At 39.2% G+C, this 24195-nt stretch overlaps 1 protein-coding gene across 11 annotated transcripts in view; it reads left to right on the top strand.

Annotated features, from left to right (window-relative positions):
• DTNA (dystrobrevin alpha) overlaps positions 1-24195 on the top strand; it is a 456419-nt gene that overhangs the window by 21434 nt on the left and 410790 nt on the right. The gene's annotated exons all lie outside the window — the stretch shown is intronic.

Below are 24195 nucleotides of genomic sequence, written 5' to 3'. Positions count from 1 at the left end.
TTCTCAAAGAGGCACAGGTTTGATCACCAGCATCAGCATCACCGGCAATTTGTTAGCAGTGTGAATTCAGCCTCTGTTCCAGACCTACTCAATCAGAAACTCTGGGGCCAGAAATTTGTGCTTTCAAATGAGCTTCAGGTGATTCTGTTGCATGCTTAAAATTGCGCTGCCGTAAATTACACTGATGTTATTATGGCGTAAACCATTTGAACGTAATGTCTAAGGCACCCTTGAGGAAGAAACGGGGTAAAGAAGTGTTTTAGTAGCCCATGGACTTCACCCTATGCTGTATTGGTACTGGGGAGTGTGGGGGATGGGAGTGTGGCAGTGGTTTCATAGGTTGATTTTCCTGAAATATTCACTTGTAAGCTTTGAGTGTTCATTTAACAGTTCAACTATTACAGGAGGCTCCCTCCCCCTTGCTTGATGTCTTAAAATTCTTCTTTGAGTATGTGTGTGTGTGTGTGTGTGTGTCTGTTTGCTCAGTTGCCCAGTGGTGTCCAACTCTTTGCAGCCCCCATGGACTGTAGCCTGCCAGGCTCCCTCTATCCATGGAATTTTCTAGGTAAGAATACTGGAGTGGGTTGTCATTTCCTACTCTAGGGGATCTTCCCTGACCCAGGGATCAAACCTGCGCCTCTTGCATCTACTGCATTGCGAGGCAGGTTCTTTACCCCTGGTGCCACCTGAGAAGCCCAGGTGTCTGTTTAGATCTGTGCAATTTTATTACATGTGTAGATTTGTGTAATAATCAATGTTGTTGAAAGAGAGAACAGTTTCATCAGCACAGGGATCCCTAATGCCACCCTTCAATAGCCACATCCTCTTCTGTCCCCCTTCCCACTCCCCTCCATCTGTAACCATTGGTAACCATTAATCTGTTGTTTATCTCCATGATTGTGTCATTTTAAAAAGGTAATATAAATGAAAATATACTATATGTAGCCTTTTGAGGTTTTTTGTTTGTTTTTGTTTAAACAGCATAATTGGTTGTCTTAAGGTCTAAATAGCTCATTGCATGTAATCATAATTCCTTTTTTATTGCTTTATTATATTTCATAATATAGAGGTACCACAGTCAGTGTATTTAGCCATTCACCTGTTTATGGACATCTGGGGTTGTTTCCAGTTTGGGGCTGTTACAAATAAATATGCTTTGAATACTCACATATAAGCTTGTGTGTACATGTAAGTTTACATTTCTCTTATACAAATGCCCAGGAGTACTGAATTTCTGAATGTTTAGTTTTGTGAGAGATTGCCAAACTGTTTTCCAAAGTGGATGTGTCATTTTACATTCCCTCCAACACTTCATGAGGGATCTTTTCTCTGTAGCATCAGCAGCATTTGGTGTCATCACTGTCTTATTTTAGCCATTCTGAGAGGCATGTAGTGGTACCACATTGTGGTTTTAATTTGCATTTCCTTGATGATTAATGATTTGCTTCTTTGCCATCTACATATCCTTTTTGGTCCCTGGGAGCTCAGTGGGAAAGAATCCGTCTGCCAATGCAAGGGACACAGGATTCGATCTCTGGGTCAGGAAGAACCCCTGGAGAAGGAAATGGCAACCCACTCCAGTATTCTCACCTGGAAAATCCCATGGACAGAGGAGTGTGGTGAGCTACAGTCCATGGGGTTGCAAAGAATCTGGCATGACTTAGTGACTAAAGGACAACAGTCCTCTTTGATGAAGTGTTTTTTTTTTTTTTTTCATGTCTTTTGCCCATTTTCTAATTGTGAAAATTATTTTCTGACCATTAAGATTTGAGAGTTTTTAATATATTCTATATGTTAGATGTGTAGTTTGTAAATATTTTCCTTCAATCTTAAGCTTGCTTTTTCATCTTCTTAACTGGGTCTTTCACAGAGCAAGCAGTTTTAATTTTGATGAAGTCCAGTTTATTCATTTTTTTATGGATTGTGCTTTTTGTGTCAAGGTTAAGAACATTTATGTAGGCTTAGATCCTGAAGATTGTTTCCCGTTTTTTTCTAAAGGTTTCACAGTTTTACATTGTACATCTAATTACATTATGTGTTATGAGTTACTTTTTGTGTAACATAAGAGATCTGGATTGAGGCTCATGTTTTTGCCTATAAGTATTCAATTACTGAAATAAAAATGCCTTCAATTTTGGCATATCTTTTTTTTTAATTAAACACACATTTACTGTGAGAAGTTACTTTGTGTGCTATAGCCTCAGAAACATGTATGCAGGTCAAGAAATAATAGTTATAACTGAATATGGAACAATGGACTGGTTCAAAATTGGGAAAGGAGTACATCAAGGTTGTATATTGTCACCCTGCTTATTTAACTTACATGCAGAGTACATCATGTGAAATGAAGGGCTGTATGACTCACAAGCTGGAATCAAGATTGCTAGGAGAATTATCCACAACCTCAGATATACAGATGATACCACTCTAATGGCAGAAAGTGAAGAGGAACTAAAGGGTCTCTTGATGAGCGTGAAAAAGCTAACTTAAAACTCAGCATTAGGAAAATGAAGATCATGACATCTGGTCCCATCACTTCCTGGCAAATAGATGGGGAAAAAGTAGAAACAGTTACAGATTTTATTTTCTTGGGCTCCAAAATCACTGCAGATGGTTAGTGCAGCCACAAAATTAAAAGACACTTGCTCCTTGGAAGAAAAGCTATGACAAACCTAGACAGCATATTATAAAGCAGAGACATCAGTTTGCCAACAAAGCTCCATCTTGTCAAAGCTATGGTTTTTCCAGTAGTCATATATGGATGTGAAAGTTGGACCATAAAGAAAACTGAGTGCTGAAGAACTGATGCTTTCGAATGTGGCGCTGGAGAAGACTCTTGAGAGTTCCTTGGACTGCAAGGAGATCAAACCAGTAAATCCTAAGGGAAATCAGTCCTGAATATTCATTGGAAGGACTGATGCTGAAGCTGAAGCTCCAATACTTTGGCCACATGATGGAAAGAGCCTACTCATTGGAAAAACCCTGATGCTGGGAAACATTGAGGGCAAGAGGAGAAGGAGGCAACAGAAGATGAGATGGTTGAATGGCATCACTGACTCGATGGACATGAGTTTGACCAAACTCTGGGAGTTGGGGATAGATAGGGAAGCCTGGTGTGCTGCAGTCCATGGGGTTGCAAAGAGTCAGACATGACTCAGTGACAACAACAACCTTGTGTGCAACATGGTTAGGCAGTAAAGATAGGAAAACTCATAGAATATGATCCCTGAAAGATCTTGTAGTTGAAAAAATTCATATACAAATACTTACATTTTTAGGTTAAGAGGCTTCTCTGGTAGCTCAGATGGTAAAGAACCTGCCTGCCAATGCAGGAGACCTGGATTTGATCCCTGGGTAGGGAAGATGCCCTGGAGAAGGGCATGGCAACCTATTCCAATTTACCCGGAGAATTCCATGGACAGAGGAACCTGGAAGGCTACAGTCCTGAGGTCGCAAAGAGTCAGACACGACTGAGCAACTAACACTTCCACTTTCATATAAACATACTTAAAATTTAGGTTAAGAGGAATACACAGAGGAAAAGGGACTTGAAAAACACAAAGGAATGCCAATAGAGTAAGTATATGCTATCACTGTGGCTTAAATGAGAGATCATTAAAACAAGGGCATAAAGTCAGAAGGGAAGGAATACAATGAAAAATATTTATGAGGAACATTTATCAGAGTCAGGCAGAGGTGATCTGGGGAGAAAGAGGGATCAAAGATTGACTCTGGATGGTAGTTTATCCAGAAAGAAAAAAAATGACCAGGTTTGAATGGGAGGAAATGAATATGTTTGAAACTTCTTGAGTTTGAAGTAGCCATTAAACATTTTGGTGGAGCAGACTCTGTCATAGTTTTCACCTATAAGGCAAATACTTCTGGGTGAATTTTATGAGAGTTTTTGAAAATTGCCAATAAATCATTTATAGCTAGGATGCTATCTATACATTCAGGCTGTACTCTTTTAAATCTTTTCAATGTTCCTTGGAAGAAACGTTATGGCCAACCTAGACAGCTTATTAAGAAGCAGAGACATTACTTTGCCAACAAAGATCTGTTAGTCAAAGCTATGGTTTTTCCAGTGGTCATATATGGATGTGAGAATTGGACTATAAAGAAAGCTGAGTGCCAAAGAATTGATGCTTTTGAACTATGATGTCGGAGAAGACTCTTGAGAGTCCCTTGGACTGCAAGGAGATACACCAGTACATTCTAAAGGAAATCAGTCCTGAATATTCATTTGGCCACCTGATGCGAAGAACTGATTCATCTGAAAAGACCCTGATTCTGGGAAAGATTGAAGGCTGGAAGAGAAGGGGATGACAGAGGATGAGATGGTTGGATGGCATCACCAACTCGATGGACATGGGTTTGGGTAAACACTGGGAGCTGGTGATGGACAGGGAAGCCCGGCATGCTGCAGTCCACAGGGTTGCAAAGAGTCAGACATGACTGAGCGACTGAACTGAACTGAACTTTTAAATCAAAAGCAGAAGTCGTAATTCTATCATAGGAGGAAGAAGCATTATGTTTAATGTAAAGCCTTGGTGTTCTGGTGTATTTTAGGCTAGAGCTGGAAATGGAGTGATTCTGATTACAGATTGTGTTAGTTAAAGAGGTTTGAGTTTTTTTTTAATGCTTCAATTTTCTCATCAATGAAATGGGTGTATTTATAACCCTATGGCTTACAAGATTGCAGTGAGGACCAAAGGAGATGATCAGAAGCCCAAAGTACTTTATCTATAATAAAAATTTAGCACATATTAGTTCCTTTTTCCCTATAAGGTATTTTTGACATCATTGAGAATAATGTTTGAAAACATTAAGGAGAGGAACCCTTCTTTCAAATGAAGGCTTATTCAGACTTGGAAAACAAGTAAAAGCAAAGTTGTCTCCTCCTTACCCAAATTCTCAATTACAGGAACAATGTGTGATATTAGGGCTCTTCAGAAATCACTGCTGCTGCTGCTAAGTCACTTCAGTCGTGTCTGACTCTGTGTGACCCCATAGACGGCAGCCCACCAGGCTCCCCCGTCCCTGGGATTCTCCAGGCAAGAACACTGGAGTGGGTTGCCATTTCCTTCTCCAATGCATGAAAGTGAAAAGTGAAAGGGAAGTCGCTCAGTCATGTCCGACTCTTAGCGACCCCATGGACTGCAGCCCACCAGGCTCCTCCATCCATGGGATTTTCCAGGCAAGAGTTCTGGAATGGGGTGCCATTGCCTTCTCCGTCAGAAATCACTAATATCAATAAATCCTCAAAGATGAGAAAACTGGTTGAAAGAGGTAAAAACAGTTTCCTCAAGTGACATGGTTTGCTGGAGACAGATCTTGATCTATCTCCCATGTTATGAACTCCCTATTATAAAATATTCTGAAATGCCATAGTATGAGTATGAGTCAAATAACATTGGCTACAATTACAGTTCCAAAAGAAACTGGTGTGTTTTAAGTGTTCTTTGAGTTGCAGGAGCATTCCTATTTCTTGTGGTCTCCAAATCACCGTTGTGACGAGCAAACTTCTTTTTCATAGGTATGCTTTGATGTATTTAAGAAATGGGCTTTATGTGCCCAGTTTAGATAAAAGATGACCATGATGTTCTTTCTGTCCCTCTCTCTTAACAGCCAGTGTTGGCAAACATTTTATGTTTGAGAGAGCTTGGAAGATCGTGTCCTTGGGCAGCAGTTCCAAACATGGAGTTACCCAGGGAACGCTTTTAAATAATGTATTCTGAAACTCAGTCCTTGAAGATTCTGAGGCAATAGATCTGAAGTGGATCTTTAGAACTCATCTTTTAAAGCTCCCCAGGTGAAGCTAGGACTTGAGGACCTTCCTCATCTTTTGAAATTCCCAGGTGGGGCAAGAATTTGAGGACCATTGCCCCGGGATTGCCAGTGCTATTCTCCTAGTGTTTCCTTTCTAGGTAACTCTTGTTTTTGAACACTTAATAACTTTGCCCAGATCTTCTCTCTAGTTCAGAACTAGGTCATAGTCTGTCCCATCTGAGTCAGCCTGTGCCCGTTCATCAAACTTTTTCCATGGGTAACATCTTAGACGGAAAAGATGGCATCAGCTTGGCAGTAACAACAATAATCACAACAAAATAAAACCTTTGCTTATTGAGTCCTCATTGTGTGACCTGTGAATTCTTGGTGTTTTGCTTGTATTTTTTCTGATGGCAGAAATCTGAACCATACACCTTTATTTGCAACAGCTTAATATTTCAAAGAGAACAGTTGATTACTCTTTTCTCTGCTGTATGCTCCTCTCCCAGCTTCCCTCACTTTCTCCCCAGCAGCCTGCCGAGTGCTCATGCCCAGATCTAGGTATTTCCCCTGACATCCCATAACCAATCCAGCAGTGAATTCTGCCAGCCGTGCCATCAAAATACATGCCAGTCTAACCACTTCTCAGCTGTTCTACCAAGAGCCATTCAATCCAAGTCACTATGATTTTTTTTCTCTATTATTTTGGTAGCTGGCTAACTGGACTTCCTGTTCTACTTTTCATTTCATGGCTAGTTTTTCAGAGATAAAGCAAGAATAATTCAATGAAAGGGCAAATCAGAGATGTTCATCCATCATCCTGAAACTTTCAGTCACTTCCTATCACATTTAAGTTAGAAGTTTATTGTCCTTACCAAGTATTACCACAAGTACTACGTGATCAAGTCTCTCTCTTCTCATGTCATAGTCCTTGCCCTCTTCCCTATGCATCACTTTTGTTCAGTGGCTCAGTCATGTCCTACCCTTTGAGACCCCATGGACTGCAGCACACCAGGCTTTCCTGTCCTTCACCATCTCCCAGAGTTTGCTCAAGCTTATGTCCATTGAGTCAATGATGTCATCCAACTATCTTATCCTCTGTCACCCCTTCTCCTCCTACCTTCAATCTTTCCCAACATCAGAATGTTTTCTAATGAGTTGGCTCGTCGCATCAGGTGGCCAAAGGATTTACTTCACTCCTGTTCTCTAAATAAGCCAAGCTTTTGCTGACCTCAGGGCCTTTGCACCTGCTGTTTCCCACAACTCGTTTCCCATAGCTAGGCTTCTGTTCCCCTAGAGCTTCCCACAACTCACTCTTCTACTTCACATAGGTCTCTGTTCAAATATCATTCTCAGTAAGACCTTCTCTGCCCATTCTATCTATAATAGTCCACCTGCCACATTGTATCCCTTTTCCTTTACTTATCTTTATAACCTTTATGACTACCTACCACTGTAGCATACATTTCTTTAATAATAATTTTTTTCCTATTTTTTTTTTCTGGGAATGAACTACAAGGCATGTATAGGATCTTCGTCCTGTGACCAGGGATTGAACCCACACTGTCTGTATTTGGACCACCAGTGAAGTTTCAACATATATTTATTTGGTTGTTTATTGTCTCTCTCCCCAACTAGAATGCACACTCTGTGGGGGAGGGGTTCTGTCTGTATCTGTGTCTGTCTGCCTAGCGCTTGGCACCTAGTCAGGGCCCATTACGTATGTGTTGAATAAATGAATGAATGAGTCAGTATAGCAGTTGTTTTCCTTCTGGGTTATCCACAGCATGCTTTTGATACTTGTCCCTCAGATGTACATGGAATGCTTGTAAAATTTAGATGACAGAAGTCTTGATCTCTGTCAATCATTTTATTCATGGTCTTGTTTGCCTTTTGTTATTGCTCTTTAATATTTATAAAGAACACAGCCATTCCTAGGACAGCTAGTCTTGAGAATACTTTACTATTATCCCCCTATTCTGAAGGTGTCAGACTTTGCTCCTGGCCTTTGCTCCAGGGCTGTCAGATTTAAATTGAATGAGGGGTCAGACAACATCCAGTCAGGCATGTCCCACAGACAGGGAAAGACTCCAGCTACACTTACTGACTCTGCCAGACCTGTATAGAACCACCAGAGAGGGGGAAACTTTACCGAAATGATAAAAATGCTGACTCTGGGACCTTAGGCGAATATTCCTTCTTACTTCTCACACTTGAAGCAGACAGATGGGCGATTTTCCTTCCTCTCTCGTGCACGGCTTCTCGTCCACTATGAGCCGTGCTTTACAGGAAGTTTTGCGTGTGGTCCATGTTCACTGATGCTGAAATACTAGTGCAGCTCTGTCCTCTTTTTATTCATGCTCAGAGCATTTGTTTTATGACACATGAGAGCCAGCAAGTGTGCTCAAGTGCAAACAGACCCATATGTAGGTTGGGTGGAAGGGCTCTTTGTGGAAAGCCAGCTCTCACCACAGCGCACCCACACACAGACCCTTGGAAGGCTGGCAGCTCTGCTGAAGGAGAAGGGGCCAGCTTGCCAGCGGGCATCCTGCCATCAGAGCAGATGGGCCCAAGCCCAGGCAGCAGCAGAACACGCATGTCCGCTCTGGCCGCAAGCGTATTTCTCATTTGTCTTTAATTTACAGGAGATAAATTCTTGCTCAGAAAGGCTAAGTTTACAGAGTAGGAGTCAGGAAGGAAGCAAAGAAATCAAAATTTTCATCTCATGTAGTGAAACTTAGAGTTGCTTGTTATAGACCGCCTTCAATCCCAAAGCCCTCATCACTGGAGGGGATGCCCTGTCTTGCTCCAGCAGTTTGTCATTTGCTAAATAACTAGGTGGGCTTCCCAGGTGTCACTGCTGCTGCTGCTGCTAAGTCGCTTCAGTCGTGTCCGACTCTGTGCGACCCCAAAGATGGCAGCCCACCAGGCTCCCCCGTCCCTAGGATTCTCCAGGCAAGAACACTGGAGTGGGTTGCCATTTCCTTCTCCAATGAATGAAAGTGAAAAGTGAAAGGGAAGTCACTGAGTCTTGTCTGACTCTTAGCGACCCCGTGGACTGCGGCCCACCAGGCTCCTCCATCCATGGGATTTTCCAGGCAAGAGTGCTGGAGTGGGGTGCCACTGCCTTCTCCGCCAGGTGTCACTAGTGGTCATGAACCCACCTGTCAATGCAGGAGATATAAGAAACTTGGGTTCAATCCCTGGGTCGGGAAGATCTCGTGGAGAGGGCATAGCAACCCACACCAGTATTCTTGCCTGGAGAATCCCGTGGACAGAGGAACCTGGCAGGCTACAGTCCAGAACAGACTGAAGTGACTTAGCATGCATGCAGCTCACTAGGTAGCCTAATCTTTTCAAAAAAGTCCAGAAATCTATGAAAGGGACTTCCCTGGTGGTCCAGTGATTAAGAATCCACTTTCCAATGCAAGGAATGTGGGTTTAATCCTCAGTCGGGGAACTAAGATCCCACATACCACGGGGCAACTAAGCCCCCATAATGCAACCACTAAGCACTGAGCCCGCTGGCCACAACTAAGATCTGATGAAGCCAGATAAGTAAATAGATTATTTTTAAGAAATATCTGAAAGGGGAAGGGAGGAGAGGGTGAGAGGAAAAAAAAAAAAAGAAATATTTGGAAGAATCACTGCATGCAATGAAGCTAATTTTACCAACATATTCGTTACTTGAAAATATTATGACAGTTACTCTCCAAAACTATTTTTCCTCATTTTAGTTTCCCATTTTAATATAAAAAGAGCTCAATTTCTTTTCCTGCTGACTTAAAAAGATGACTGTATGTTGATAAGACTAAGATGACAGTATAAGCAAAAATACTGGCACTTTGAAAGTCTGTTTTAATATTACTTGTGCACTGTCCTATTTGCCCAAATGGAAAACTTGAAAGAGAAAAGAATAACTGTGATTACTGAGAAATATACAGACCTCTTAGATGGTTTATAAGTATTATATACATCTGAATAGCAGTGAAAAAAATAAACTTCTCAGAGTCCCTACATATACTTCATGGGCATATTATAATAATATTCACTTTTATATTTTATATAAAATAAGGTGTTTTATATTTTATATATAATACGGAGAAGGCAATGGCACCCCACTCCAGTACTCTTGCCTGGAAAATCCCATTGACCGAGGAGCCTGGTGGGCTGCAGTCCATGGGGCCGCTAAGAGTCGGACACGACTGAGCGACTTCACTTTCACTTTTCACTTTCACGCATTGGAGAAGGAAATGGCAACCCACTCCAGTGTTCTTGCCTGGAGAATCCCAGGGACCGGGGAGCCTGGTGGGCTGCCGTCTATGGGATCGCACAGAGTTGGACACGTCTGAAGCGACTTAGCAGCAGCATACACAGCTTATATTCCCCACACAATTTTCACATATATTATCTCACTTGAGCCTCGCTATTACCTTGTGAGGCAAGTGAAACAGGCCTGTTGGTCTCACTGTGCAGTTGAGGACACTTCTGTGCAGGTAGAATGACTCAAGCTCAGACTTCAAGATCATTTGCCTTTTATCATTGGAACTTCAGTTTAGAGGTTGTTGTAAAATGAGAAATTATGTAGTGATGGCTTCTAAATTTTCATAGTCTTCACAGTCTCACTTTCTTGTTTTAATTTTTTTAAAGAAATGTACACATACTTTTATTTTTTAAATAGTATTTGCTTTATTATTGCAAAAGTAAGTAGATGGGGAAACAGTGGAAGCAGTGTCAGACTTTATTTTTGGGGGCTCCAAAATCATTGCAGATGGTGATTGCAGACACGAAATTAAAAGACTCTTACTCCTTGGAAGGAAAGTTATGACCAACCTAGATAGCATATTCAAAAGCAGAGACATTACTTTGCCAACAAAGGTCCGTCTAGTCAAGGCTATGGTTTTTCCAGCGGTCATGTATGGCTGTGAGAGTTGGACTATAAAGAAAAATCTGAGTGCTGAAAAATTGATGCTTTTGAGCTGTGGTTTTGGAGAAGGCTCTTGAGAGTCCTCTGGACTGCAAGGAGATCCAACCAGTCCATTCTTAAGGAGGTCAGCCCTGGGTGTTCATTGGAAGAACTGATGCTAAAGCTGAAACTCCAGTACTTTGGCCACCTCATGCGATGAGTTGACTCACTGGAAAAGACTCTGATGCTAGGAGGGATTGGGGGCAGGAGGAGAAGGGGACAACAGAGGATAAGATGGCTGGATGGCATCACCGACTCAATGGACATGGGTTTGAGTGAACTCCAGGAGATGGTGATAGACAGGGAGGCCTGGCGTGCTGCAATTCATGGAGTCACAAAGAGTCAGACACGACTGAGTGACTGAACTGAACTGAATAGTTTATTATTTTGAAAAGAAAAAATAATAAGCAATTATATATAAATAATAGGCAATGAAAAAACACCAATCAGTGGTAGCTAACTCATGATAAATATTGTTCCAGCACTTTTTTCAGGTAGGTATGTAGGTAACTAAATCGGTAAATGAGAGAGATGCAGATAGATAGAACAATAATCATTTTGAATGAAAACAAGATCATACTGTTGTAGCGTGTTAAACTTTGTTTTTATCACTGAATGTATTATAAATGTCTTCATTATCTACAAGTATAACTGTGTGACATCCCTTTTGATGATTAAATAATATTCTATTATATGAACTTACAATTTACTTGACATTTGGTTTATCTCTGTTTTTCATTATCAGATAGAGTATCTTTATAATCCTGTTGTTAAATTCTGTGAGCATCTATCTCAACTGATTTATTTATATCTAACTCCTAGAAATGGAGTCTCTAGATCAAAGGGTATATATACTTTATACTACATTGACAGATTACCTTCCTGAATTGTTTTCTCAATATATAGTTTTACAGCCAGGTGAGACAGCCCTTTTCTTTCAACCTCACCAGTACTAAGCATTAGCATTTTAATACTTGACATAACAGTTTACATTTTTATGTTGTGGCTTATGCTTACATTTCTTTAAACAAGATAAGGTTGAACATTTTTTCAGTGTTTTGAGGATAGTTAATTTACTCTGTGATTTGCCTCCTACTCTGCATTTTTCTACAGGGTGTATCTTTTTGTTGTTGCTTTATAAAAACTTTATATATTAAGGAGTTAAATTTTGTTATGCATGTTTCAGTCACTTTTATCATGTTAAAATGTATTCTTTTCTTTTGTCTTTTACTATCAGATTTTATTAATTATGAAATAATGTTGAATTTTCAGTCTGTTGAGATGATTGTGGCTTAATTAATCTTTTTAATATGTAGAAATGTATTAATCAACTTCCCACTTGCTTTCTTTTATTTTGTTAATGAAACATGACATACGGGGAACAAATGGAGACATAAGGGGAACTCTTACGTCTCAAGCATCTTGGCCACTGTCTGCAAAGTCAATATTCTGGGGCTGCTGTGTTTGTTTTTGACAACAGTCAAGTCTTCTAGGGCTTTGAGTAATTACCAAATGTGTGAAATATTTGAATGATCCTGCTGATGGTTGTTCTGATCCTTCTTCACTGCATTCTCTATCAATTCCATTTAGAGATTTTAAAACAATATCCCTGCTTAAGGGAACTTTTAGTACTTTTGTTGTTTTACAAACTCAGTGGGTGACTGCCAAAATAACAGCGATCAATAAAACTCTGTAGTAAATTGCTGTGCTCTGTGGATGCATTGTATGAAAACACCCTCGTGAAAAAAATATTACATTTCATTTTGTACCACTATGCCTAACTTTGTGATTTTTCTTTCCCAACTGAAAATACTGAGTTCTTATTTTGACATGCTAGCAAACAGCACACCTTAATCCCTGTTTACATTTACCATTAAAAATTATAGATTTTTGCTTTTGGAACTGAACTTAATAATGCAATTTTAAAGTCTTCAGAACGAATCAAAAATCTCTTGAAATTAAGTTCACTTAAAGAAACCCAGAAAACCGCTCTCCTCATGAAACTTGGTAGGATATCATCTGACTCCTGTTATAAATAGCCTGTTTGAAGAGATAGCAGTAAGTTAAATTATGAAAAATTTTCCAAGTAATTTATATCCATTTCTGAATTTGGACAGGGCAGAATTATATATATATATATTTTTTTTTATGGTGGCTGATGCTCTGTTATGCAAAGATAGTGTGCCTTTTCTGTTGTCAATGGTTTGCAGAAAAATTATACTTTTTAAGACTTTGAAGAGGCGCAAGATGATTTTTTTTAAAGGTTTATACATTGCTCAGAATCTAAGTGAAAAATATTCCAAGAAGCTGTGACAGCCCAGCCATATGTGTTTGTAGAGGACTAAATTTCATCACTTGTGCAGAGAGCCTTGCACTCAATAGCAAGTGAGTTTGGGGCATCCTGGAGCTAGATATAAGAGATGAATTCTATCATAGATTGGATGACAGCTACATTTCTAAAACCCACTAGTTCCTTAATTCTGTCTTGAGGCCAGAGAAAAGGAAACAATTAAATTCAACACATACCCAAGGTGACACATTTTTGAAAGGAATCGAATTTGATGTCAGCTTTATAGTACATGGGGAAATAATCACTCTCAGAAGTGGAGTTCTCTGTTGCTCAGTCCTCAAAGTCTGCATGAATCCCCAAAGAATAATGAGCAAAGTGAGACTGAATAAGTACTCTACTCCTTAAGACATCAAGGTGTCTGGTAGTGTAGACAGATCAATAGCATTTGCTTCTCCCTTTCCAGAAAAAAAAAAAAAAAAAAACAGCAGTGAACCTCTAGGGCAGGGATTGTCATTCCTCCACCAGCCTCTCCCTTTCCTCTCCCTTTCTGTCTTTTCTCCATCACAGATCCTCCTTTATCACCTCTGCTGCTCTTGCAGCATCTTCTGTCTGATTCCTAGAGTTTATCAGTGCCTAACTTACACTTTTCTAAATGTGATCTATCCCCGTTTGAGGGATTTTAGACTGTTGGTACATAAGTTTTATAAAAGCATTGTGAGACCAGAGGTTCCTCATCCTTCAGATCTTTTGTTGAAAGAGACTCTATTCAGTAGTCATATTGTTCTATAGTGGGCCTTTCCACTGTTCAAAGAAAACCACTCCTCAGACACACAGTGGAAGAACTAGAGATAAATAATTCCTCAATATAGTTCGATTGATTCAGAAAGAGCCAAAAGGTTTTAGTGGAAACTAAAGAGAATGAGATTTCTAAGAATTCCCGTGGAATTATATTTGGACATAATGAAAACAGAAAAAGCAAAAGATTGACTAGCCAAGGTGCTACCAAGAATTTTAAATTATCTATGCATCTGTTTTCTCATTCATGCATTCATCCTCCCTGAGAAGAGGTTAATACCATCTCCACATCACAAAGCTGAAGCTAAGCTGTGTTCCCCCGAGGTCTAGCCCAGTTGCTCTTTATTGTAGATTACTAGGCATTGTAGGATTATGATGGTTTGTACTTCCTTGAGCTGAGCATTCCTTTGGAACACTGAGCCATGCTCTGTAGCAGAATGTTTGCTAGTAGAAAGGTTGATGACATGTGCTAAGAGAACATGACCCCACATGTTCTGGTTAAAAGCCGAACACCCATTATTCACTTGGGCTTTTATTGTTAGAGTCTTGAGAGATTAGCAAATCTTCATAAAATTTTGTTTCACACAGAAGTAACAGAGTACTTAAAGAGAAATGATTGTGATTTAATAACTTTTGTCTTCTTGAGAATGCTCTCCTTCCACTCTTTGAGATAAGATTGATTGATTGAAAGTAGATTGAAGATAAAAAACTCTTAGGTGGTAGTGCAGTGTTCCAGCTATGGGCAGGGACCCACGTGGACTGAACTCACAGCCCAGCATGTAACCCTTAATGGGTTGTGTGCTCTTGGGAAATTTTGCTTAGAAATGTTCACCTCTGAAAATGAGAATCATAACAGTGCCTACATCATAGGACCGTGGTGAGTATATGTATGCTGAATGCAAAATGCTGAGAAAAGTTCCTGGCACTTTTTCTAAAATATTTGCAATTATTATTAGAATTAACCAATAAAAGAAAACTGCTACATCTCTAGATTTAAATCATCAAAGAAATATATTAATTCTAATAATCAGAGTATGTAAAATTATAATTCTGTTGAGTGGACGTCATAGAGTTGATTCAGTCCCATGCAAACAATAGCTGACTCCAGCATAAGAAGTTCACACTTCTATTTATTTGAGGATACCCAATTTGTACTCTTTGTCATTCTTAACATTTTGATGTTTTTCTTAATGAGCAAGAGAAGAGATGCCATTTCTATGGAGGCTGTTTCTGTTCCTCAGTCTACTTTTTGATATAAAGTCGGAACATCATCTTGCACATGAATGTGGCTCTTGTTGGCAAGGGACACTGGGATGATCTTTTGGCTCCAGACATTCAAATCTAGGGCAGGATTTAATGGAAGCCTTGCTCTTCCTGCTATTTTTCTCAGGCTTATCACTTTTTAAGCATTTGGTCATAACATTTCCTCTCTTCTGTCTCTACACCTGTTCTTTCTGTGTCTCTCCCATATAAGTACACATGGTATATATGGATACATGGGCATGTGGTGTGTTTGTGCATATGTGTGTGCATGTTGCCATACCAGGATCTACTAGTTAAGTTCTTTCTCCTAAAGCAGAGCAGCAGTCAGACTGATTAGACAGGAACTCGAAAGGCCATTTAGGCAAATCCTTTTATTTCAAGTAACCCTTCCCACAAACCAAGGGGAATTGTCTACTCATCAAGAAATAGATTTTTTTTCTATCTTCCCTTAGTCCTGTACAAAAGTGTATTTTTAGTGGTTCACCAGATGCTGCCAACAATTATAAAGAATGGCATTTTAATAGTAGACATTATTGATATAGACAGAAACCTCAGTGAAACAAGACAATGTTTCATTTTGTTTTTGTTCAAGGCCCTGAGCTTCCTACAAAAAAGGTGAAATCATATAAATGGCAAACAAATCTATATTTGGAGTGAAGACACATTGTTACTAGCTTAATTTCTCTGGTTTTTGACTTGCATATTTGACCTATCATTTTTAGAAGTTATTTTCACTGTAAATAACAAAAATAAAAGCCTGGAAAAGTATTTCTGTAGCATCAATTGCATCATCCAAGCTCAGAGAAAAGTCATTGGTAAGACAGAGTTTGGAGCACCCAATTTTCAGTTATTAAACTGTTACTTAAACCACTAAACCAGGATAAGTAAATGCAGATCCTGCAGTCAAACAAAATCCCAAGCTGCTTGAGCCTCTTATCGAGTTCGACAAAGTCACCTCTTTGGGGGAAATTCTTTGTGAATTCCTTCTTTATGTAAAATGACTTAGACCCCTGTTGCCCACTGAAAATGCTTTTATACCCAGCCTTTAATCAGAGGATTTGCAAGATGAGTGTTTTCTCTTTTTGGAGCACACAAAAATATTAATATACTTGCTACTGTGATTAATTTATTATTTAATTCCATGTCTATTTCCTCATGTAATGAATTAGAGTCTCCATGCTTCTGTCTAAGAAACCCGTTTGTTTCTAGTATATGGTTGCTGTGAAAGCATGCCCTTGAAACTTGGATTTCCTCCACAGCTATTATACATTAGATAAGACCTCGAAATTAGACAATTGACTGAACTGAGGGAACTTATGGCAAATTTATTAGAATTGACTATGAAAGTTTCTCAAAACCAAAGAAGAGCATTAACTTCATAACCTGGAGTTTGTTCCATCAAAAATTCTAGAATTGTCAATCCAGCTGGTAGTGCTAGAGGAACAGTTATGGGTTAGTCATAGCAGCTCGTACAACAGGGAATGGATAGAAAGCAGAACACAGAAGTCTTAGTAAATATAAATCATAGAGATAGTGCCTTGTTAGTTTACCTTGAGAAGCTCCAAATACACTAATTTATTTTCTTCTGATTTAAATAAAGCTAAGTAAGTGATGATTTATACTCTGGGTAACTGAAGAGTTTTAGGTAATCTTTCTAAAAGAAAAACATCATCCAGAATTAGTACATTCATGCCATGCTGCATAATGAGATCAATCTTCATAGGTGCAAGGCCTAGTAAATTGTCTACAAAAAATGTCTTTCCACCATCAGGATTTGTTGTAGCCCTTACACGAATTACCAGTTGGGTAAATACTTCTGTTTTGAACTTGAGTCTTTATTTTCCTTGAGAAGTTAGAAAACAGAGAATATGGCTCAAACTTGAACTGATGGTTGAAAGCTTTGGGTCATTTTAACAAATTGCTGCATTTCCATGGTTGATGGCTGTGGCAGAATTTATTTTGTCACACCCAGTACCTATGACTCTGGCTTCCCTCATGGCTCAGTTGGTAAAGAATCTGCATGCAATGCAGGAGACCTGGGTTTGATCCCTGGGTCAGGAAGAGCCCCTGGAGAAGGAAATAGCAACCCACTCCAGTACTCTTGCTTGGAGAATTCCGTAGATGAAGGAGCCAGGCAGGGTACAGTCCATGGGATCGCAAAGAATCAGACATGACTGTGTGACTAAGTTTTACTTCTACCCAGTACCCAATCCCAACCCTACTCACTTACCTGTCCCTATACTATAGGCTGTAAAGTTTATGGATTGTCTTTTCTAGTCTCCCTTGTAAGTATGGGTGACAATGTGACACAGTTCTAACCACTGAGAGGTAGGTGGTTGTGCACTGGCAGTGCCTCGGCTCCAATTCCTTTCCTCCTGCTTGGATCAACAGCAGAATGAGTGGAGCAGCAGCAACCATCATGACACCATAAGGAAAAGACTTTGAGAGATATTGCATCCAACACGATTGAACAACTAAACTCGATCTGGTGATTGCCTGCATCTAGAATCCTTGGTATCTGAATTTTTGAACTCTGTATACATATATAGATGTCTCTATAGGTGAAGGCCTCTGTCCTTCATCCTACTAAATAGAATGGAATAACTTCATCACCAGAAGTACTGATTCACTTGTTCATTCATTATTCATTACATTATAGCATATGACTGAAGTCAGCATACAATATGGCTAGGTAAAATAAATTTTTAATAATGAGAATTACAGGACAAAGAGAATATAATGGTAGAAAAGTGAAATAAAGCCAGGAAAACACAAAAATGTATCTAAAAGTTATATATATATATATATTTTAGAGATTAAACAAAAATTTGGCTCAAATTCTAGCATCCAGTGCAAAGGAGTATACATAATGAATTATACGATGTACAGTGTCCATGAGAGAGAAACAAACCAGTTGCTTAGCAGAGGGCTGACTGCTGCTGACTAGGAAGTGATAGAGATATTTCCCCCATGGACCATCACAAAGTGGTCATTGTGTCTCATAGGGAACAAAATCTTCAACTGTTTTCATACAGTTACATGTTTTATAGGCCTTTTTTTTTTTCTTGGACTGTCTCTTAATATATGCTGATGTTATCTGCCAAATTGCACTTTAATGAAAACAACTTTATAAGTCACCAGTAGGATACAATATCAATTCATTTTGCTCTAAAAGTCTAGTTTAGTCCAGAGTATAGCCAGGAGTATTCAGGAAAATGGAATGTGAGAATGTGATCAGAAAGTACCACTTCAGTAGTCTCTGTCAACCAAAGTTTGGTAGCTATTAACAGGTGCTGAGTCACAAAATGTGTATCGTTGGTTTCTACCGTATAGTAAAGTGCATCAGCTATGCATACATCTCCTCTTTTGTTTTAGATTTCCTTCCCATTAAGGTACCACAGAGCACTTGAATAGAGTTCCCTGAGCTGTTTGATAGGTTCTCATTAGTTACCTCTTTATACCTAGTATCAATAGTATGTGTATGTCAGTCCCAATCTCCCAATTCATCTCACCTCCTTCTTCCCCAGTTGAAGTCCATATGTTTGTTCTGTATGTCTGTGTCTCTATTTCTGTTTTGCAAATCAGATAATCTATACAATTTTTCTAGATTCAGCATACAAAATATTTTTAATAAATGTAACTATGAGGGCTTTCCTGGATTCTCTGAAAAGACAGATAAGATGGCATGTTCCTTTCACACTCTGAGGTTATAAATGAAGGCAAGAGATGTATAAATCCATCTAAGCCACCTTATCCTTGAGAAAATACTTGTTGATAATGGCGTTTGGGACTCTTGCTCATGGAAGTTGGAGAGTGACTTGGTTGGCCAGCCCACTGTCTTCCAGGGCAGAGCAAACTCCCACAGTGGCCAATCAAAGCCTGATTCCCAGAACAAGGATGTGAGCATCATCTAAGCTAATATATCCTAGTTTTGGAATTTAAAAAATGATGACGTTTTAATAAAAACAGTAAGTCTTTTTAATGGACCATTTACTCTTGTTCCTCTTGTGTTCATGCTTCATCAATCTAGGCGTCTTTCTCTTTCAAGAGAAATGAAATCCTGATTAAGTTGTGTCATATTCATAACTTGAAATCTGTCTCCAACATCATGTTCAGTCTCTTCCCACCAATACCCTTCTTTTTCTTCATTTGCCCTATCTTCACATCCACCCAACCGCTCATCTCTGCTTTTTTATTATATTATCATACATGGAAAAGCAACCTGAATAATTCTATTAATATATACCACTACTACTAATAATAGCTAAATTACTGGGGATTTACTAAGTACCAAATCTTTGCTAAACTCCTCTACATATATTAAGTCATTTAACCTGTGTAGTAATGCTATAAAGATAACGATCTTTATCCCAGGTTTTTTGACACGGAAGATTTTGGAAGTCACATTAAATAGTAGAACCAAAATTCAAATCCAAGCTATCTTATCCAGCACTGTCATTCTTAACCATTCTGCTTTTAGAAGTCCAGCTGACAAAGTATAGAATAGAAGTTCTTTGCCCCCGTTACCAAGGAATCAGCAGAGAATGGCTCCTCCTAGAATGTCAGCAGCCCCTGGTCTCCCTCCGTCGGCCTGACCTCTGCTGTGTCCCTCTCTCAGATCACAGTCTACAGCATATTTCAGATGTCTGGTTGAACATTTCTGTGCAATCATACAGCAGCTAGAACTTGTGCAATTTGTTTTTCTGATGCTTTCTCATTATGGCAGCTCCTGGAAAGCCACTGATACAAGGTAGAGGCGATTACACATTCACTTAGGTCAAATCCTGAGTCTGAATGGAACCACAGTATTAACACTGAAGGACACATGAGAAACGCGGTTTGGTTACAAGTCTCTGCCTCTGCGTAGAAGTTGTATGTTTCCACTCTGAGTGTAATTTATGATGCTTTGGAGGCATCATGAGCTTACACTAGTGAAACCATCAGAGGACTGATGGTCAGGAGATAAAGATTCCAGTCCAGCTCTCCCAGGCTGTCTCTGTGACTTTAAACTGGCCTTTGTTTCCTCATCTCTCTCAGAAATACTCATGACTGCTGGGACTTCCCACTGCATTAGTGTTGTGAAGACATGATTAAATAAGCTATTTTTTCCTTTGAAAATGTAAAACTATGCTATAAGTAAATGATACAAAAGCATTTTACTCTCTTCTGCCTTTTATCTGCACATCCATTATCTAGATTATAACTCTCTGCTCTTTTTTTTTTTGCTATCACTTTATTCATTGGGCTATACTCTGTTGGGTTGGCCCAAAAGTTCATAAGATATACGGAAAAACCCAAACAAACCTTATGGTTAACCCAATAAGTAAATTATTCAACTCTGCAAATGTAAACACAAAATGCTTACTAATTAAGACTTCATAGTCAGAAAGTACAGAGCCATTTAAATACCTCAGTTTCGGTTCAGATTTTTTAATTCATCTAAAATTCCTTCATTGTCCTCTGTCCAATCGGATAAGAATTCAGAGCCATTTCTAACTTGTCAGTTTCAAAGTAAGATAATACTTTGTTTTTATGAGTTTTGAATAGTCACATGGAAGGTTTTTCCCCCTTTCTGTTAAAAATCCTCTCCCTCAGAGTTGGAAAAAAACATGAATGTCTTCAGCCAAAAGGTTCAATCATTTGAGTAGAGGCTCTTTTAGGAAAGTGCCTGAAGATCACAAAGAATAAAAATGCCTTCTCAACTGTTTAATTCAACAAGCACTTACTGAGCAACTCCTAGGTGTCAGTTAATGTAAGAGCCCCTCTGGGGAACCCAAAGATGAATGAGACATGGCACCTGCCTTTTATTAGGGCACAGGCCAGTGGAAGAAAAAGACTCAGGCAGACATTACTCTCAAACAGGATCCACTAGTAACTGATCAGTGGAAGCAAGGAGTGATGTGAGGGAAGAAAAAGATTAATTCTCACTAGGGCATATTAGCAGGTTTTCCTGATGAGGGGGATCATTTAAGCTGTTTCTTGAAAAATGGTAACGGGACAGAAGGCAATTGCAGGCTGAGACAACTAAATAAGCAAAGAAAAAAAAAAAAAAGGTGCTGGGAGGGGGCTTTTTGAGGAAACATAAGGAGACAAATTGACTGGGTTCTAGAGCTTGGGAAGCTGCTAGAGGGCTCAATTCTGACTGCTTTATGGAGGGTTTGGAGGCCAGATTGCAACTATGGAATTTGGAATCCACCATGTGCAATAGGAGGCAATTGAAGCTTATAATATTTTATTCTCTCTCTCTTTTTTTTTTTTTTTGCAATTAACACCTTGAAATGAAGCCTTGAGAATTCCCTGGAAGTCCAGTGGTTCGGACTCAGCACCGTCACTGCTGGCAGCTTGGATTCAATTCCTGGTTGGGGAAGTAGGATCCCACAAGCTCCATGTGGTGTGATCAGAAAAAAAAAAAAAAGATAAAGCTAAAAAATAAAGAATAAAGGCAACCTTTCTTTTTATGTCCCCCTCCCTGGTCCATGTTAATGCCCCTCCCCTAATGTCATAGAAGATTATGCATACCAAAAAAAAGAGTGTATAGCATAGTGTGTTAAAATTGCCTAGTCACTTATCTCTTGCTCTGCTAGGCTGGTAGCTCAGGTGGTAAAGAATCCTCCTGCAATGCAGGAGACCCTGGTTCAATTCCTGGGTCAGGAAGATCCACTGGAGACGGGATAGGCTACCCACTCCAGTATTCTCTGTCACTTACAGAAAGTGAGATCAAGGATGAACAACAGAATTTAAACCCCCAAATAATTGTTTATTGATCTATAATGTACTAGATGCTTTTCTAAGCACTTTACGCATGTATCAACTCATTTAATCTTGAAATAAGCCAAAAAATTGAGTGTTACTATTACCCACCTTTTACAGGTGAGGAAATGAAGGCCAGCAGAGATTGTATTATTTGCCCAAAATCATGCAGTGTCTAAGGGTTAGAGCCAGGATTAAAATCCTCACAGTCTAACCCAAGGAGCTGAGCTCTTCACCACTTTATATAATACTACTATATAATAACTTTATAATATACTCTATAATCCATAAATGAAGATCCTTTTGTTGGTGAAATGATGTAGAAGATTTGAGGAGATGAGCAAAATGATAGGTTTTTATTGTCCCCAAATCTGGCTCTTGATAACAGACTCACAATCTCATTGATCTAAATGCACCCAGCAGGAGACGGTGATTCCTGCCAAGTGTAGTGGCCCCCATATCTGCCATCTTCCACACTGATTAAGTATCAGCAATTAACCTCTGCTAAGTCTACTTAGTCAGTTAGTAGCTCTCCAACGTGTGTAACTGGGACCAGAGGGAAACCATCCACCAGTAAGAATGACTAAAACAAGCTTTTAGTACACCTCTCTGCAGGAATATCTTCAAAGACTCAAGTTTATGTGTTAAAATTTAATGACTCATTTACGGCACATATTTTCTGAAAATTCAGTCCTTTTCTCAGGAGGGAAAAAAAAAAAAAAAACAGAAAGCATTATAGTGAGAAAGAAAGAGACATCTGAAAAATGTAGCTGGTAAAAGCCTACACCATACAAGAAACAAAATATCTGTTCAATATGTAAATATCTGACTCTGTTCTGGACGTTATATTAAAACATCTTGATTGAGGCACTTTATGGTAACAGATGAAAGTCTGTTGACAGTTCTAAAAATAAGCCAACACTTTAGCTTTTCTGTGTTTCTTAAATTTGGTGAGACATTTTTGTTTGGATTCTGCGGGAGCAATTTAAATGGCTTTGAGAACTGAATGAATTTTAAAAAGAATGAAGATTTGCTTGGCTGCCAGTCTTCTAAGGACTTAACCCTTTGAAACTCAGTTTCCTTAGCTGAATGGGAACAGAAAGGACTTCAAAAACATATCCTCCATTGGATAATTAATTAAATAGTGCTTGAAGAAAATATTTTTATTCTAGAGAAATACTTCAAATATAAGCTGTTGTTGAGTTACAACAATTTATGCCCTTGGTAAACAAGCAGACTAAATGGAGGATACATCTGTTCACTGCTTTCCTGGTCATTACAGCCAGGACAATAAGATCTGTTAAATATATTCAAACAGAAGAGCTGGAGAAAATATATATAGATTATCCCTCCAAGGGTATTTGCACATGAGAAGAGGGTCAAGAATGGGTTAACTCATTTCCTTCCTCCTGCCTCCCTTCCATGTCTTCACTTCCTGAATATTGAGTGCCTCTTAGGTTGTGATATTGGGGATATCATTGGGGATAAAATGATTGTATCAGCCATATAGAAATTCCCTTTTCTCTTTCCCCCCATCCTATCAAAATTTGTGTTCTTGATGTCATGCTTTAGGAAGTGGGATTTCAGCTTTGTCCAAGGAGAGCTGCTTTCACTGAGGTTTTCCTTAACGCCCTTCATATTTTAACCGTTTATAAGCAGCAAATGTTTTGTGTTAGGCATTATGCAAAAAAAGCCAACTTTGACTGTAATTAAAGCATCCAATAGGTGAAGACTCTCCCAAGTTATGTTTCAGTAATTAACCATCCATAATTAAAATGGAAAGTGAAAATAATGACAATTGACTCTCATATCAGTTGCAGTGAAATAATTTGTATGGTTGTATGTATCAGTGCTTCCAGAATTGACTTTTCCATTTTATTCCTTTATCCTTTTATTCCAGAACTTATTTCATCACTTTCCTCTTGGCCACAAGCAAACTTTAAGGACTAAGGATTAAATATCATTGGTTACCAAACCAATATCCACAAGAACTGCCAGCTTGGGAATTAGCTGCTTATCCAGTCCCTTTCTGTTTTCTCCATATCATCTACCCTGATTCTCTTTTTCAATTACCAAGGACAGTGTGGTAGTCTAAAAAGATTACTCAAAGATTTGTCACTGGTTTTGACCCATGTTCAGCCACTAACTAGCAGTTGATATTTATCGTGTCCCTTGGTTCTTCCCTTGGTTCTTCCCTTGGTTCTCCACCAGAGCTTCCCTGGTGGCTCAGAGGTTAAAGCGTCTGCTTGCAATGCAGGAGACCTAGGTTCGATCCCTGGGTTGGGAAGATCCCCTGGAGAAGGAAATGGCAACCCACTCCAGTATTCTTGCCTGGAGAATCCCATGGACGGAGGAGCCTGGT

Source organism: Bos grunniens, chromosome 24 (genome assembly GCF_055505025.1).
Source record: "Bos grunniens cultivar Pamir isolate PY7600 chromosome 24, Bosgru_T2T1.0, whole genome shotgun sequence".
In the NCBI taxonomy this organism is placed as follows: domain Eukaryota; kingdom Metazoa; phylum Chordata; class Mammalia; order Artiodactyla; family Bovidae; genus Bos; species Bos grunniens.
The sequence above is the reverse complement of the archived record's forward strand: the minus strand, read 5'-3'. Positions and strand labels throughout refer to the sequence as shown.